We start from the raw sequence: 17,659 nt of genomic DNA on the forward strand, positions 1-17,659 counted from the left end.
TTCCACCGCAGGGGGCGGGCGCGGGTTCCATCCCTGGTTGGGGAACTAAGATCCAGCATGCCGCGTGGGGCGGTCAAAAACAAAAACAAACAAACAAAACAAAAATAGCCCATGGCACAAGAGGGAAAGATAATGATGTGTGCACAAATGTGTCAGGAGTGGAGAAAGTCCCGTGAGGCAGGTGGTCAATCTTTCCAGCCTGATCCTGCCTTTGCAGGCACCACAGCAGGGCAGCGTCCCTTCATCCGTCTGTAACTTTCATCCCTCTCCTCCAATAGGAGTTCAACTGACCACCATCACACAGCTCTTGATGGTGGCTAGAAGTTGAGTCACCGAGTCAGCCTTGCTCTCTCTCAGCTGAAGGAAGGGACAGAGGGCACTGCAGGTCCAGTTCTTCTAGGACCTGCTATCCTGTGAGCCCCTTCCCTCTAACCAGAGCATCTGGGTCTGTCCTGTGAGCCTTTTCCCTCTGCCCCTGGGGTCTGCGCTGGCGCTCCTCTTCCAACTCCCCTCAGAGGAGCTATTTTATTTCTAAGGAGACAGGACCCAAGGATTCAAAGACAAAGGTACCTTTGCTGGGACCATCACTTCAGGACCATGTCTCTGCCTCTGACCCGAGGAGCTCACCTCCTTCTGAGGCCTCAGACTGGGTCTTCTGTAGTCTAACTAAGGAAGCCCATAGCAGATCAGCTGGTGTCTGAAGCTGCTGAGCCGTGGGCTCAGTTATGAACCCTGACCCTGGAAAGGCAATGACCACACAGGCGATGCAATCAGCAACCTCCATGACGGAGCGAAGTTGAGGAAAACCCCAAAGTTTTCCTTGCCACCAGAAGGCACAGTGCCTCACTGTAGTTTTAAGAATTGACATTCAGTAAGAGCTGAATTACCGCCCGATAAGGTCTGGGCTCTGGAACGAAACTGACCGCCTGCTCTGCCGCTTTTATTCGTTTCATAAGAGGTCAGGGCCTACCGTGTGCCCGTTCTACTGTTCTACGGGTTCTACTGTTCTACGTGAACAAAACTTCAGAGTTCCGCCATCTTGCGGAGCCATACTCTTAGCAGGGGAGATACAGACAGTGAGCCAGCAAAGTGATAAATGTAGGGTGCGTTTGTTGGAAAGGCATAAGCGTTATGCCGAAAAAACGAAAAAAGAAAAAGGATCCCTCCACTTTACTGTGTGACTTTGGTTAGGTTTCCCAGCCTTTCTATTCTTGCTTTCTCTCTGTAAAACAAAGAGCATCGTAGTACCGCCTCACAGGGCTATTGTGAACAGACTACTGTGAAACACAGGGATGCCCGGCATTTACTAGGCACTGAGGAAACGGTCGCTGAATGAATCAAGATATGAACCAATCACTCGCTGACCCCCGTAGCCCCCCCCTCCCCTCCCCACCGCGGCCCTGTCACTCAACACCCCAGGGACGCGACCTCATTGCCCAAGGCCCCTGCGACCTCCCCATTCAGCCCATCACCAACTCCGCCCTTCCTTACTCCACCGCCAGGATCCCGAGGTCTCAGGGCAGATAACAACCGGAAGCGTCAACTCGCACCGCCCTCGGGGTCAGCAGGGCACTTCCGCTCGCCGTCGCCCCGGGAGCCCGAGCGGTGTGCACGCGCAGGAGCGGGCTTTGGGGGCGGGGGGGGCAACACAGCCAATGGGCAACACGGCGCCTTTCGAGGACAAAGGATTCTGACGTGGTTCCCTCTGAGGTTAGATGGAGCGACGGGAGCGTGCGAGCATTTTCCGCGACGAGTCGTACGAGAGGCTGGGGAGGCGTGTCGGGCGGCGGGAGGCGAGCGGGCTCCGCGCGGACTGTCGTGGCGATCCGAGTCCGCCGCCTCCGAGGCCGAGGCCCGCTCTCCCAGTCCGTTCTCCCGCGCGGCCGGGCCTCCTTGTTGCTGTGCTCCCTGGGGAGTTCCCGCCCCTCCATCTTCCAAAGCCACGCTCTCCTCTTTCTTTAGATCCTCAGAATAAGAAACCGGTAGTCGTACCTGCTGCCTCCACGGCGGCACATGGGCGCGGCCATCTTGGGCGCGGGGTGGAACCGTCGGAGCCGGGCCCTGGTCTCAGGCCAGGGGTCGGGGAGCAGGGTTCAAGCTCAGTCGGGGAAGCAGCATGGAGGAGGGACTGGGAGTTGTGCTGCCGGGCAGGCAGCATGCACAAATGAGGAGGAAACCATGATGCCTGATTCTCCTGAAATCAGTCGAGGAACTCCGGTTTCTGGGACCTTGGGGATCCTTGGAGAATCTGGGCTTTGCCGGTTCGAAAGCACAGCATAAAGTGGGGGAGAGCTGTTTCTCTGACGATGCCAGCCAGGGGCAACATGGCCTGCTAAAAGTCCTGTAGTGCCCTTGAGGAAAGTTTTCTGTTCCCTGTCGGGGTCTGGGGAAAGAGACCAAGGGTGTGCCGTGTGCTTGTGGTACCTGCCTGGTCACCAAGCAGAACTCCTTGTGCTGGGCAAGGCAGGGTCTGGGCTCAGTACACCCAATTCCTTCTGTGCTACAGCCAACAGGTGCCAGGCACTGTTGAGAGAAGCAAGTGACAAAAGCAGTCATGGAAGCCAACATACATTTATTTACTCTTCCATCTGAACATACTGCTTTCTCCCTGTCTTTCCCTTTCGCCTCTGAGGAGGTGGTGGCATGTGTGATATTCCCAGGTTGGTTGGATGAATCATTGCCCAGATCTACAACCTGGAGGTCTCCTGGGAAGTGACTCTGTCCCAGTCTTGTGTAGAAGTCCCGGGAGAAGAGTCTGTTTTCTGTCAGGCACGTGACTGGGGACTTGCCCCCCACTGTGATTCTTTGTACCTTATATGTTGGCCAGGTTTAGGGATGCTAACCTATTTATTTCCAGAAGAGAGGTGACCTGATAAGTTTTTCTGACACCACTGTCAGGAGGCAGGAGAAAGTTAATAGAGTTAGTATGACAGTGTCCTGAGGACAGTAGAGAAACCCCCAGCTGCAGAAAGACCTGGTCATTGGCCCTGGTCAGACGCTCCCCATATCCTGACTCTGCAGGAATGAATGCTTTCTCAAAGAGAAGGGGCTGGCGAAGGGCGTGCAGTTGTTGCTCATGCCGTGCCAGCATGTCCTAGTGTGACTTGGGCATCCAGGAACCAAGAAACATGCCAAGGTGTTCTTCCAGCCCACACTCCGCCCAGCTGTTGGGATCTACTGATCCGTAGAAGAGAAGGCTTGGCTCCACCACTTACCGGCCCTTTGGGCCTCTTGTAAGTCATAGCTAAAGACCGCACATCCCAACGGGCTGTCAGGATTGTTTAAAGGAACATCTCTAGCGCCCCCAGCCCAGAATGTGTTCTAAGGCAGGCACCTGGTAAGTGGTGGTATTACCAAAGCAAGCTTGGGTCCACTCACCCACACCCCATAAAACTTATGTACTGACACCAGGTCGTGGTGAAGGAAAGTACAGCGTGTACTGCAGGGCACCAAGCAAGGAGTCCAGGCAACTAGTGCTCAAAAGGCCTGAACTCCCCGATGGCTTTCAGGGAAGGGTTTTTAAAGACAGAGTGAGGCAGGAGGTTGTGGGATGTGTGATCAGCTGATGGCCATTCTTCTGATTGGTTGCTGGTGAGGTAATCGGGGAGTCAACCTCATCAACCTTCTGCTTCCAACCAGTCTGGGGTCTAAGTGCTTGTGGTCAGCATGCAGTTAAGGTCTTCCACCTGATGGGGATTTCAGTATCTGCAAAACAGCTCACAGGATATGGCTCCGGATATTATCTATAGCCCGTGGGGAGGAACTAAAGGTCCTTGACTTTGTTTAATGGCTAAACTATTATTTTGTCTTGCTTGACTGTTTTCCTTTGTTTCTGCATTTTCTCACTTCTCTGATTAAATTATTCTTTGAAACTTGGGGAAGACCGAGGAGGCTAGAGTTTTTCTACAGATGAGAAGCAGGTGGAGGACATGGGAGGGGTCTGTCCCCGGAAGGCCTCTAGGGTCCTGCTTGGTTACCGTGGCAGTTTCTGCTGTCCTCTCCCCAACACTAGGGAGCGTGCTGGTGCCAGTGCTGCTCCTTCCTGCACTGTGTGCTTCCCTCCCCTTCGCCACCAACCTTGCCCAGGGTCACCACTGAAAACGTCTTTTTGTTGGTTTTTTTTGCCCAGGGCCCAGGAGTGAACCCAGGCCCTTGGCGGTGAGAGCACAGAGTCCTAACCACTGGACCGCCAGGAATTCCCTGAAAACATGTTTTTAAATGGCAATTAGGCCTCTAATTAAGTTAAAATTCATTGTAAAGTGTAACCTCAGCAGGCCCAGGTTACTCAAGCCCTTACGTTCCCAAGAAAAGCCTGTCTTGGGAAGACTGGTCCTTGCCCCACTCCTGGGAGAGCACCACAAAGAGCCTGGCGTGTTCTGCCTAGTAGGGTATTTCTGTAATCCAGGCACCTCTGTTCCATCTGACCAGGTGCTTCATGCTAATGGTGTGACGTATGGTGAGGGTCTGTTTTGTATGTCTGAGGCCCTCGGCTGTGCTGTATTAGTTTGACATCTGGGGGCTGTAGACCGAGTAGCTAAAGTGAGTGACGTGGAAGCTGCATGCCTGCATGACTGACCTCCAGTCAAATCTCTGGACCCCTAGGCATGGATGAGCTTCCCTGACTGGCAACACTTTGCATGTGTTGTCACACATCATTTCTGGGAGAATTAAGCATTGTCCATGTGACTCCTTTGGGAGAGGACAACTGGATCTCACCACTGGGTTCCCCTGGACTTCACCCCTGCACACCTTTTGCCTTTGCTGATTTTACTTTCACTGTCATAAATCCTAACTGTGTGTATGGGACTTCCCTGGTGGTCCAGTGGTTAAGACTCCATGCTCCCAATGCAGGGGGCCTGGGTTCGATCCCTGGTCAGGGAACTAGAGCCCGCATGCCACAACTAAAGAGCCCGCGTGCCACAACTAAGGAGCCCGCATGCCACAACTAAGACCTGGTGCAGCCAAATAAATAAATAAATAAATTTCTTTTAAAAATAATAATAATTCTGTATATAACAGCTCAGCAGGACTCACAGACTCTGAAAAGAACTAACAGCTTTTCTGAGTTCCGAGTCCTTCTAGGGAATCTTCAAGCCTGAGGGTGGTCCTGGGGAACCCGAACATACTGTTCCTGTAGATTCTGAGGTCGGTTTGTTTCAACCATCCCAGTGGGTGGACCTCATGAACACAGTGTGACTCTGCCCCCAGCAGTACACTTGCTTGGTGTTTGTGCGGAGGTTGCAGACCTGAGGAGCAGCAGCCGGAGGGCACTGCTGTGATTTTCCCGCCTCCGAGGAGCAGAGGTCCTGAGTACTTGCAGTGGGCGGCAGCTGAGGGAGCTTGCTTTCTTGCTGTGGTGCACGGTTCTGCTGAGGGTCCCTGGTACCTGCCTCTTCCTGGAAGTTTTCCCTGCAGTGACTGAGGTGATAGGTCCATCAAGCAATGTCTTGATGACGTTCTGCTCTTTGAACTGGGTGAGTTCCTGTAGGAAAGGGAAGGCCAGTTGCAAGTGTTCATCTCCTGCTGCACTGCATTGCTGTGTGTGCCACTGCCTCTGCAGATTTCCCACAGGCAGGAGAGTGTGCAGAGTGAATGGGGCTGGAATAGACAAAATGGGAATCCACCCCAGGGAACTGGTTGATGGCTCCAATATATTGGCATGAAGCCAATCACATGACTGTCAGGTGGCACAGAGGTTAGAGCTTCAGTCTTTGGATGACTGTGTCTGTTAGTTGAGAAGTGTGTGTACCACAATAAAACCCAAAGGAGGAAGACTTCAGCTAGCTGATGACGATTATACTTTCAAGGTCTCTTTCTGTTATTGAAAGATGTTGTAATAAGCCAGTGTGTAATAATATGTACTGTGGGAAACAGGCAGGAGAGTATGTAGAGTGAGTAGAGCTGCTCTTTTCAGAAGTGAAGGCCCTTTCCTCTTGTGCCCCTCTCTTCAGTCATTTTGCTGTACTCGTCATGTCCTATGTTGATGTCACTATCTCATCTGAATTTAACAGGGGTTTTTGCCAGATGTCTTACCACTGGTTAATATATTAAAATTATTGCCTGTAGCCAAATGTATTTTTATACTTCTGCTTGCTTCAGTTATTTTTGTATGAGTTTCCTGTTGATTTGTAATGTAGTAGCACAAAACTAATTCTTAATGTCCATCTCCAGTGTGAATTTCACATGCTAAACCAAGAAAAACCTATAGGGCTTCCCTGGTAGTGCAGTGGTTAAGAATCCCCCTGCCAATGCAGGGGACATGAGTTCGAGCCCTGGTCCGGGAAGATCCCACATGCCGCGGAGCAACTAAGCCTGTGCTCTAGAGCCTGCGAGTCACAACTACTGAGTCCGTGTGCCACAACTACTGAAGCCTGCACGCCTAGAGCCCGTGCTCCACAACAGAAGCCACCGCAATGAGAAGGCCGTGCACCACAACGAAGAGTAGCCCCCACTCACTGCAACTAGAGAAAAGCCTGTGTGCAACAACAACAACCCAACGCAGCCAAAAATAATTTTTTAAAATAATAATAATAAGATGGGGGAATTCCCTTAAAAATGCTTGATTCTTTAGGAAAAAAATAGGACAACCTATGAATTACAATTATTTAGATTTTATTAAATTATCTGTTGGTGAATAAAGTATGAGGTATGCTTAAAAGAGTATAGAGAAGATTCAAATTTCTATTTTATATGAGTTTTCTAAGTAAGAACACATCCCTCCCATCCACATTCACTATATTCACAGGGTTTCTGAAGTATGAATTCTCTCATGCTTGGTAATGGCAACAGTGCAGCCACATCTAAAGGATTTCCCAGATTTAATACATTTGTAGGATTCTCTCCTGCAAGAATTCTCATATCGCAGCAACACAGAGGTCATATCTGTAGGCTTTCCCTCATTCATGTCATTTACAGCGTTTCACTTCAGTATGAACGCTACGATGTTGAGTAAGATATGGGGATTGGCTAATTCAACACATTTGCAGGATTTCTCTCTGATATGAATTCTCTAATGTTGAGTAAGAAGTGAGTATTGGCTAAGGTCTTTCCATGTTCCTTACTTTAATAAGTTTTCTATTCAGTAGAAAGTTTATAATGCTGAATAAGTTGTGATCCAGAACTAAATGCATTTGCAAATTGCTTTGAATTGTACGTTTTCTTTACACCATGTTTTCTCTGATGTTTACGCTGAGCATTAACTAAAAGTCTTTGCCATTTCTCAAGCTTATAGGATTTTACTCAAAATAAATCTTTGTCCTTGAGCACAAGAGTAGAATTCTTTTTTTAAAACATGCTGGGTGGGCTTCCCCGGTGGCACAGTGGTTGAGAGTCCGCCTGCCAATGCAGGGGACACGGGTTCGTGTCCCGATCCGGGAAGATCCCACATGCTGCGAAGCGGGTGAGCCATGGCCGCTGAGCCTGCGTGTCCGGAGCCTGTGCTCCACAGCGGGAGGGGCCACAACAGTGAGAGGCCCGTGTACCACCAAAAAAAAAAAAAAAAAAAAAAAAAAACAAAAAAACATGCTGGGTTCTTTTTTAAAATTATTCATTTATTTATTTTTGGCCACACCACGTGGGCATGTGAGATCTTAGTTCCCTGACTGGAGATGGAAGCCAGGCCCATGGCTGTGGAAGTGCAGAGCCCTAACCACTGGACCGCCAGGGAATTCCCAAGAGTAGAATTCTCTTCACGCTCATTATATTTCAAGGGTTTTTCTTTAGCATAAGCAACTTTGTTTTATTGGGAGTAAATTTATTTGGGTATAAACTAATACAGTATTAATATATAATACTGATATATATCATATATATCACATATATAATATTGTTTAATTGGGAGTAAATTTATATGGGAATTTTTTTATCATATATATAATAGAGTTTCTCTAATTCCTTTTGTGAAAATGCTCTTGAACCACTGGCTTCAAATGGAAACCTTTACCAGGTTTGTTACATTTGCCTCTTTTTCCCCCAGTTTTTTCTTTAGCATAGATAACTTTTACCTGAAATGCCTCCCATTTCCCCTCTGCATCTCAAATTAACCTTTGCATTGTCACTTTTTTCTGAAATGAAAATTGTATCATTGTTAATATGCACAGATATCCTAGCTAGATACCAACTAGGGACTTTGTAGAATCAAGATTAGCCATCATGTACATGTCAATGATAACTAGCAAAATATATATACTAGGAAGAATAATGCACATCAAAAAGCAAGAATTCAACTATAAATAAACCTAAGAAGATTGTATGTCATCTATATAAAAGAGAATAAATAAGCTGTATTCATGAATGAAGGCTCAATACTGTAAAACCCCAGTTGTCCATAAACCTAATCCATGAATTTCAGGCAATTTGAATCAATATTCTAAATAGGATCAGGGGCCTTTGGTACAATTCTTCATTTTAATTGGCAGGAAAAAATATATATGAAAACAGCCAAGGGTATTTTGAGGATAGTTATAATAAGGGAAGACATATAATATATTATACTCCATTATAAACTACAGTAAATAAAACATGTGGCATAGAGCAGAATTAAAGAAATCACTGAAACAGAATAAAAAATCCAGAATCAGTGTCAAGTATATGAAATACTAAATGAAGTTTAGCTAACAATAGTGTGAAAAAACTAAGAAATTGAGAGGGGAATTTGCCTTACTGTATATAAAGTTATAAATCTACTTAAACTAGTTTATGATGGTTGATGAAAAAGTCAGTGGAAGGCAGAGGTCCAATGCATAGCCATGCATATATGGAAAATAACATGACAAGTGTGTTGTTCCAAGTTTGTGGAAACTGATAGTGCTGATATGATGTAAATCTATCTGTAAGGGAAAAAAATTCTGGACCCCTAAATCATATCGTATACAATGACAGATGGATTAAAATTAAATATGACAAAATAATAAAATGTCATAATGAAATATAGGAAAATATCATATAACATTGTGATGGAGGATAAATAGGAACAACTCAGAAGCCATGAAGTAAATCCTAGACCTCATTAAAACATCTTTAAAATAAAAACAAAATCAAAAGGTAAGATGTACATTGGGGGGACTTCCCTCATGGCGCAGTGGTTAAGAATCTGCCTACCAATGCAGGGGACACGGCCCTGGCCTGGGAAGATCCTACATGCCGCAGAGCAACTAAGCCCGTGTGGTGCAACTACTGAGCCTGCACTCTAAAGCCGGTGAGCCACAACTACTGAAGCCCACACGCCTAAAGCCTGTGCTCTGCAACAAGAGAAGCCACCACAATGAGAAGCCCCTGCTTGCCACAACTAGAGAAACCCCAGGCGCAGCAACGAACACCCAATGCACCCAAAAATAATAAATAAATAAATAATAAATTTAAAAAAACAGATGTACATTGGGGAACATATTTGCAACACTTACAACAGAGCTACTATTCCTAATAAAAATATCCCCACAAACTGTTGTAAGAGAGGATAGAAAAATGGACAAAGAATATGAAGAAGCTAGTCACAGAATAAGAAAAAAGTTGTAACTATTTTGAACTGGTTTTTCTTTTGGATGGTATACCATGTGGATATAGTCTTCAAAGGAATAAAGGAAGTTCATATTTATGAGGGGGAGGTGTGCTCAATCTAATATTTGCATCTCTGACTCTGAATTCTTTCTAAACTATAATCTTACATTTCCATACACTACCAAACGTAAAATACATAGCTAGTGGGAAGCAGCCACATAGCACAGGGAGATCAGCTCGGTGCTTTGTGACCACCTAGAGGGGTGGGATAGGGAGGGTGGGAGGGAGGGAGACGCAAGAGGGAAGAGATATGGGAACATACGTATATGTATAACTGATTCACTTTGTTATAAAGCAGAAACTAACACACCATTGTAAAGCAATTATACTCCAATAAAGATGTAAAAATAAAATCTTACATTTCCTACTGCACATAATGCTTGGAAATCTAATTCACACCTCAAACCTATTAAAAGCCAAACAAACTCATCATATTTTTAATCAGAGTAACATGCAATCATTGTATTAAAATTAATGAGAAGAAACTGGAACTCTCCTACTTTTCTTGTGGGAATGTATTGAATAAAAATACAGCCACTTGGGAAGACAGTTTGGCAGTCCCTCAAAAGACTAAACAGTTACCATATGACCCAGCAATTTCACTCCTAGGTGTATACCCAAGGAAATTGAAAAACATGTTCACCAAAAAAACTTGTTGTACATAAATGTTCAGAGCAACATCATTCCTAATAACCAAAAAGTGGAAACAAACCAAATGTCAATCAACTGATAAATGGATAAAAAAATGTGTATCTATACAATGAAATATTAACCATAAAAAGGAATGAAGGGGGGACCTTGAAGATGGCGGAAGAGTAAGACGCGGAGATCGCCTTGCTCCCCACGGATACACCAGAAATACATCTACACGTGGAACAACTCCTACAGAACACCTACTGAAGGCTGGCAGAAGACCTCAGACCTCCCAAAAGGCAAGAAACTCCCCACGTACCTGGGTAGGGCAAAAGAAAAAAAGAAAAAACAGAGACAAAAGAATAAGGACGGCACCTGCACCAGTGGGAGGGAGCTGTGAAGGAGGAAAAGTTTCCACACACTAGGAAGCCCCTCCGCGGGCGGAGACTGCGGGAGGCGGAGGGGGGAGCTGCGGGACCGCGGAGTAGTGCACAGCGACGGGTGCGGAGGGCAAAGCGGAGAGATTCCTGCACAGACGATCGGTGCCGACCGGCACTCACCAACCCGAGAGGCTTGTCTGCTCACCCGCTGGGGCGGGCGGGGCTGCGAGCTGAGGCTCGGGTTTCGGTTTTGGACGGAGCGCAGGGAGAGGACTGGGGTTGGCGGCTTGAACATAGCCTGAAGGGGTTAGTGCACCACGACTAGCCGGGAGGGAGTTCGGGGAAAAGCCTGCACCTGCCGAAGAGGCAAGAGACTTTTTCTTCCCTCTTTGTTTCCTGGTGCGCGAGGAGAGGGGTTTAAGAGCGCTGCTTAAAGGAACTCCAGAGACGGGCGCGAGCCGCGGCTAAAAGCGCGAACCCCAGAGACGGGCGCGAGCCGCGGCTAAAAGCGCGAACCCCAGAGACGGGCGCGAGCCGCGGCTAAAACCGCGGACCCCAGAGACAGGCGGGAGACGCTAAGGCTGCTGCTGCCGCCACCAAGGGGCCTGTGTGCGAGCACAGGTCACTCTCCACACCCCTCTTCCGCGGAGCCTGTGCAGCCTGCCACTGCCAGGTTCCCGGGATCCAGGGACAACTTCCCTGGGAGTACGCATGGCGAGCCTCAGGCTGGTGCAACGTCACGCCGGCCTCTGCCGCAACGTCATGCCACCTCTGCCGCCACAGGCCCGCCCCGCACGCAGTGCCCCTCCTTCCCCCATCCCCCAACCCCCGGCCTGAGTGAGCCGGAGCCCCCGAATCAGCGGCTCCTTTAACCCCGTCCTGTCTGAGCAAAAAACAGACGCCCTCCAGCGACCTACACACAGAGGCAGGGCCAAACCAAAGCTGAGCTCCTGTGAGCTGTGAGAACAAAGAAGAGAAAGGGAAATCTCTCCCAGCAGCCACAGAAGCAGCGGATTAAAGCTCCACAATCAACTTGATATACCCTGCATCTGTGGAATACCTGAATAGACAAGGAATTATCCCAAATTGAAGAGGGGGAATTTAGGAGCAAGATCTATGATTTTTTTCCCTTTTCCTCTTTTTGTGAATGTGTACGTGTATGCTTCTGTGTGAGATCTTGTCTGTATACTCTTGCTTCCACCATTTGTCCTAGGGCTCTATCCGTCCATGGTTTTTAAAAAAAATTTTTTTTCTTAATAAGTAATTTTAATTGTACTAACTTTATTATACTTTACCTTCGTTCTTTCTTTCTTTCTTTCCTTCCTTCCTTCCCTCCTTTAGACAACGAATCACCCCAAATTGAGGAGGTGGTCTCTGAGAGCAAGATTTATGATTTTTCCCCCTTTACCTCTTTTTGTGAACGTGTATGTGTATGCTTCTGTGTAAGATTTTCTCTGTATAGCTTTGCTTCCAACATTTGTTCTAAGGTTCTATCCGTCCCTTTTTTTTTTCTAAATATTTTTTAATTCAATAACTATATTATACTTTATTTTATTTTTACTGTATCTTCTTTCTTTCTGTCTTTTCTCCTTCTTTCCCTCCTTCCTTCCTTCCTTCCTCCTTCCCTCCCTCCCTCCTTTCTTTCCTTCTTTGCTTCTTTCTTCCTTCCTTCCTTTCCTCCTTTCCTTCTTTCTTTCCTCATACTTCTACTGATTCTCTCTACTTTTTCTCCCTTTTATTCTGAGCCGTGTGGATGAAAGGCTCTTGGTGCTCCAGCCCAGGAGGCAGGGCTCTGCCTCTGAGGTAGGAGAGCCAACTTCAGGACACTGGTCAACAAGAGACCTCCCAGCTCCACATAATATTAAACGGTGGAAATCTCCCAGAGACCTCCATCTTAACACCAGCACCCAGCTTCACTCAACGACCAGCAAGCCACAGTGCTGGACAACCTATGCCAAACAACTAGCAAAACAGGAACACAACCCCACCCATTAGCAGAGAGGCTGCCTAAAATCATAATAAGGCCACAGACACCCCAAAACACACCACCAGTTGTGAACCTGCCCACTAGAGAGACAAGATCCAGCCTCATCCAGCACAACACAGGCAGTAGTCCCCTCCACCAGGAAGCCTACACAACCCACTGAAACAACCTTAGCCACTGGAGACAGACATCAAAAACAACGGGAACTACAAACGTGCAGCCTGCAAAAAGGAGACCCCAAACACAGTAAGATAAGCAAAATGAGAAGCCAGAAAAAAACACAGCAGATGAAGGAGCAAGATAAAAACCCACCAGACCTAACAAATGAAGAGGAAATAGGCAATCTACCTGAAAAAGAATTCAGAATAATGATAGTAAGGATGATCCGAAATCTTGGAAGTAGAATGGACAAAATGCAAGAAACAGTTAACAAGGACCAAGAAGAAATAAAGATGAAACAAGCAATGATGAACAATGCAATAAATGAAATTAAAAGTACTCTAGATGGGATCAATAGCAGAATATCTGAGGCAGAAGAACGGATAAGCGACCTGGAAGATAAAGTATTGGAAATAACTACTGCAGAGCAGAATAAAGAAAAAAGAATGAAAAGAACTGAGGACAGTCTCAGAGACCTCTGGGACAACATTAAACGCACCAACATTCGAATTATAGGGGTTCCAGAAGAAGAAGAAAAAAAGAAAGGGACTGAGAATATATTTGAGGAGATTATAGTTGAAAACTTCCCTAATATGGGAAAGGAAATAGTTAATCATGTCCAGGAAGCACAGAGAGTCCCATACAGGATAAATACAAGGAGAAATACGCCAAGACACATATTAATCAAACTGTCAAAAATTAAATACAAAGAAAGCATATTAAAAGTAGCAAGGGAAAAATAACAAATAACACACAAGGGAATCCCCATAAGGTTAACAGCTGATCTCTCAGCAGAAACCCTACAAGCCAGAAGGGAGTGGCAGGACATACTGAAAGTGATGAAGGAGAAAAGCCTGCAACCAAGACTACTCTACCCAGCAAGGATCTCATTCAGATTTGATGGAGAAATTAAAACCTTTACAGACAAGCAAAAGCTGAGAGAGTTCAGCACCACCAAACCAGCTTTACAACAAATGCTAAAGGAACTTCTCTAGATAAGAAAAGCAAGAGAAGGAAACGACCTATAATAACGAACCCAAAACAATATAGAAAATGGGAATAGGAACATACATATCGATAATTACCTTAAATGTAAATGGACTAAATGCTCCCACCAAAACACACAGACTGGCTGAATGGATACAAAAACAAGACCCTTATATATGCTGTCTACAAGAGACCCACTTCAGACCTAGAGACACATACAGACTGAAAGTAAGGGGATGGAAAAAGATATTCCATGCAAATGGAAACCAAAAGAAAGCTGGAGTGGCAATTCTCATATCAGACAAAATAGACTTTAAAATAAGGACTATTAAAAGAGACAAAGAAGGACACTACATAATGATCAAGGGATCGATCCAAGAAGAAGATATAACAATTGTAAATATTTATGCACCCAACATAGGAGCAGCTCAATACATAAGGCAAATACTAACAGCCATAAAAGGGGAGATCGACAGTAACACATTCATAGTAGGGGACTTTAACACCCCACTTTCACCCATGGACAGATCATCCAAAATGAAAATAAATAAAGAAACACAAGCTTTAAATGATACATTAAACAAGATGGACTTAATTGATATTTATAGGACACTCCATCCAAAAACAACAGAATACACATTTTTCTCAAGTGCTCATGGAACATTCTCCAGGATAGATCATATCTTGGGTCACAAATCAAGCCTTGGTAAATTTAAGAAAACTGAAATTGTATCAAGTATCTTTTCTGACCACAACGCCATGAGACTATATCAATTACAGGAAAAGATCTGTAAAAAATACAAACACATGGAGGCTAAACAATACACTACTTAATAATGAAGTGATCACTGAAGAAATCAAAGAGGAAATAAAAAAATACCTAGAAACAAATGACAATGGAGACACAACGACCCAAAACCTATGGGATGCAGCAAAAGCAGTTCTAAGGGGGAAGTTTATAGCAATACAAGCCCACCTTAAGAAGCAGGAAACATCTCGAATAAACAACCTAACCTTGCACCTCAAGCAATTAGAGAAAGAAGGACAAAAAAACCCCAAAGCTAACACAAGGAAAGAAATCATAAAAATCAGATCAGAAATAAATGAAAAAGAAATGAAGGAAACGATAGCAAAGATCAATAAAACTAAAAGCTGGTTCTTTGAGAAGATAAACAAAATAGATAAACCACTAGCCAGACTCATCAAGAATAAAAGGGAGAAGACTCAAATCAATAGAATTAGAAATGAAAAAGGAGAAGTAACAACTAACACTGCAGAAATAAAAAAAATCATGAGAGATTACTACAAGCAACTCTATGCCAATAAAATGGACAATCTGGAAGAAATGGACAAATTCTTAGAAATGCACAACCTGCCAAGATTGAATTAGGAAGAAATAGAAAATATGAACAGACCAATCACAAGCACTGAAATTGAAACTGTGATTAAAAATCTTCCAACAAACAAAAGCCCAGGACCAGATGGCTTCACAGGTGAATTCTATCAAACGTTTAGAGAAGAGCTAACACCTATCCTTCTCAAACTCTTCCAAAATATAGCAGAGGGAGGAACACTCCCAAATTCCTTCTACGAGGCCACCATCACCTTGATACCAAAACCAGACAAGGATGTCACAAAGAAAGAAAACTACAGGCCAATATCACTGATGAACATAGATGCAAAAATCCTCAACAAAATACTAGCAAACAGAAACCAACAGCACATTAAAAGCATCATACACCATGATCAAGTGGGGTTTATTCCAGGAATGCAAGGATTCTTCAATATACACAAATCTATCAATGTGATAAACCATATTAACAAATTGAAGGAGAAAAACCATATGATCATCTCAATAGATGCAGAGAAAGCTTTTGACAAAATTCAACACCCATTTATGATAAAAACTCTCCAGAAAGTAGGCATAGAGGGAACTTTCCTCAACATAATAAAGGCCATATATGACAAGCCCACAGCAAACATCATCCTCAATGGTGAAAAACTGAAAGCATTTCCACTAAGATCAGGAACAAGACAAGGTTGCCCACTCTCACCACTCTTATTCAACATAGTTTTGGAAGTTTTAGCCACAGCAATCAGAGAAGAAAAGGAAATAAAAGGAATCCAAATCGGAAAAGAAGAAGTAAAGCTGTCACTGTTTGCAGATGACATGATACTATACATAGAGAATCCTAAAGATGCTACCAGAAAACTACTAGAGCTAATCAATGAATTTGGTAAAGTAGCAGGATACAAAATTAATGCACAGAAATCTCTGGCATTCCTATATACTAATGATGAAAAATCTGAAAGTGAAATCAAGAAAACACTCCCATTTACCATTGCAACAAAAAGAATAAAATATCTAGGAATAAACCTACCTAAGGAGACGAAAGACCTGTATGCAGAAAATTATAAGACACTGATGAAAGGAATTAAAGGTGATACAAATAGATGGAGAGATATACCATGTTCTTGGATGGGAAGAATCAACATTGTGAAAATGACTCTACTACCCAAAGCAATCTACAGATTCAATGCAATCCCTATCAAACTACCACTGGCATTTTTTACAGAACTAGAGCAAAAAATTTCGCAATTTGTATGGAAACACAAAAGACCCCGAATAGCCAAAGCAATCTTGAGAACGAAAAAAGGAGCTGGAGGAATCAGGCTCCCTGACTTCAGACTATATTACAAAGCAACAGTAATCAAGACAGTATGGTACTGGCACAAAAACAGAAAGATAGATCAGTGGAACAGGATAGAAAACCCAGAGATAAACCCACGCACATATGGACACCTTATCTTTGATAAAGGAGGCAGGAATGTACAGTGGAGAAAGGACAGCCTCTTCAACAAATGGTGCTGGGAAAACTGGACAGGTACATGTAAAAGTATGAGATTAGGTCACTCCCTAACACCATACACAAAAATAAGCTCAAAATGGATTAAAGACCTAAATGTAAGGCCAGAAACTATCAAACTCTTAGAGGAAAACATAGGAAGAACACTCTATGACATAAATCACAGCAAGATTCTTTCTGACTCACCTCCTAGAGTAATGGAAATAAAAACAAAAATAAACAAATGGGACCTAATGAAACTTCAAAGCTTTTGCACAGCAAAGGAAACCATAACCAAGACCAAAAGACAACCCTCAGAATGGGAGAAAACATTTGCAAATGAAGCAACTGACAAAGGATTAATCTCCAAAATTTACAAGCAGCTCATGCAGCTCAATAACAAAAAAACAAACAACCCCATCCAAAAATGGGCAGAAGACCTAAATAGACATTTCTCCAAAGAAGATACACAGAATGCCAACAAACACATGAAAGAATGCTCAACATCATTAATCATTAGAGAAATGCAAATCAAAACTACAATGAGATATCATCTCACACCAGTCAGAATGGCCATCATCAAAAAATCTAGAAACAATAAATGCTGGAGCGGGTGTGGAGAAAAGGGGACACTCTTGCACTGCTGGTGGGAATGTGAATTGGTTCAGCCACTGTGGAGAACAGTATGGAAGTTCCTTTAAAAACTACAAATAGAATTACCATATGACCCAGCAATCCCACTACTGGGCATATACCCTGAGAAAACCAAAATTCAAAAAGAGTCATGTACCAAAATGTTCATTGCAGCTCTATTTACAATAGCCCGGAGATGGAAACAACCTAAGCGCCCATCATTGGATGAGTGGATAAAGAAGATGTGGCACATATACACAATGGAATATTACTCAGCCTTAAAAAGAAATGAAATTGAGCTATTTGTAATGAGATGGATAGACCTAGAGTCTGTCATACAGAGTGAAGTAAGTCAGAAAGAAAAAGACAAATACCGTATGCTAACACATATATATGGAATTTAAGGGAAAAAAAATGTCATGAAGAACCTAGGGGTAAGACAGGAATAAAGACGCAGACCTACTGGAGAACGGACTTGAGGA

This window comes from Phocoena phocoena, chromosome X (assembly GCF_963924675.1).
Source record: "Phocoena phocoena chromosome X, mPhoPho1.1, whole genome shotgun sequence".
NCBI classification, from domain to species: domain Eukaryota; kingdom Metazoa; phylum Chordata; class Mammalia; order Artiodactyla; family Phocoenidae; genus Phocoena; species Phocoena phocoena.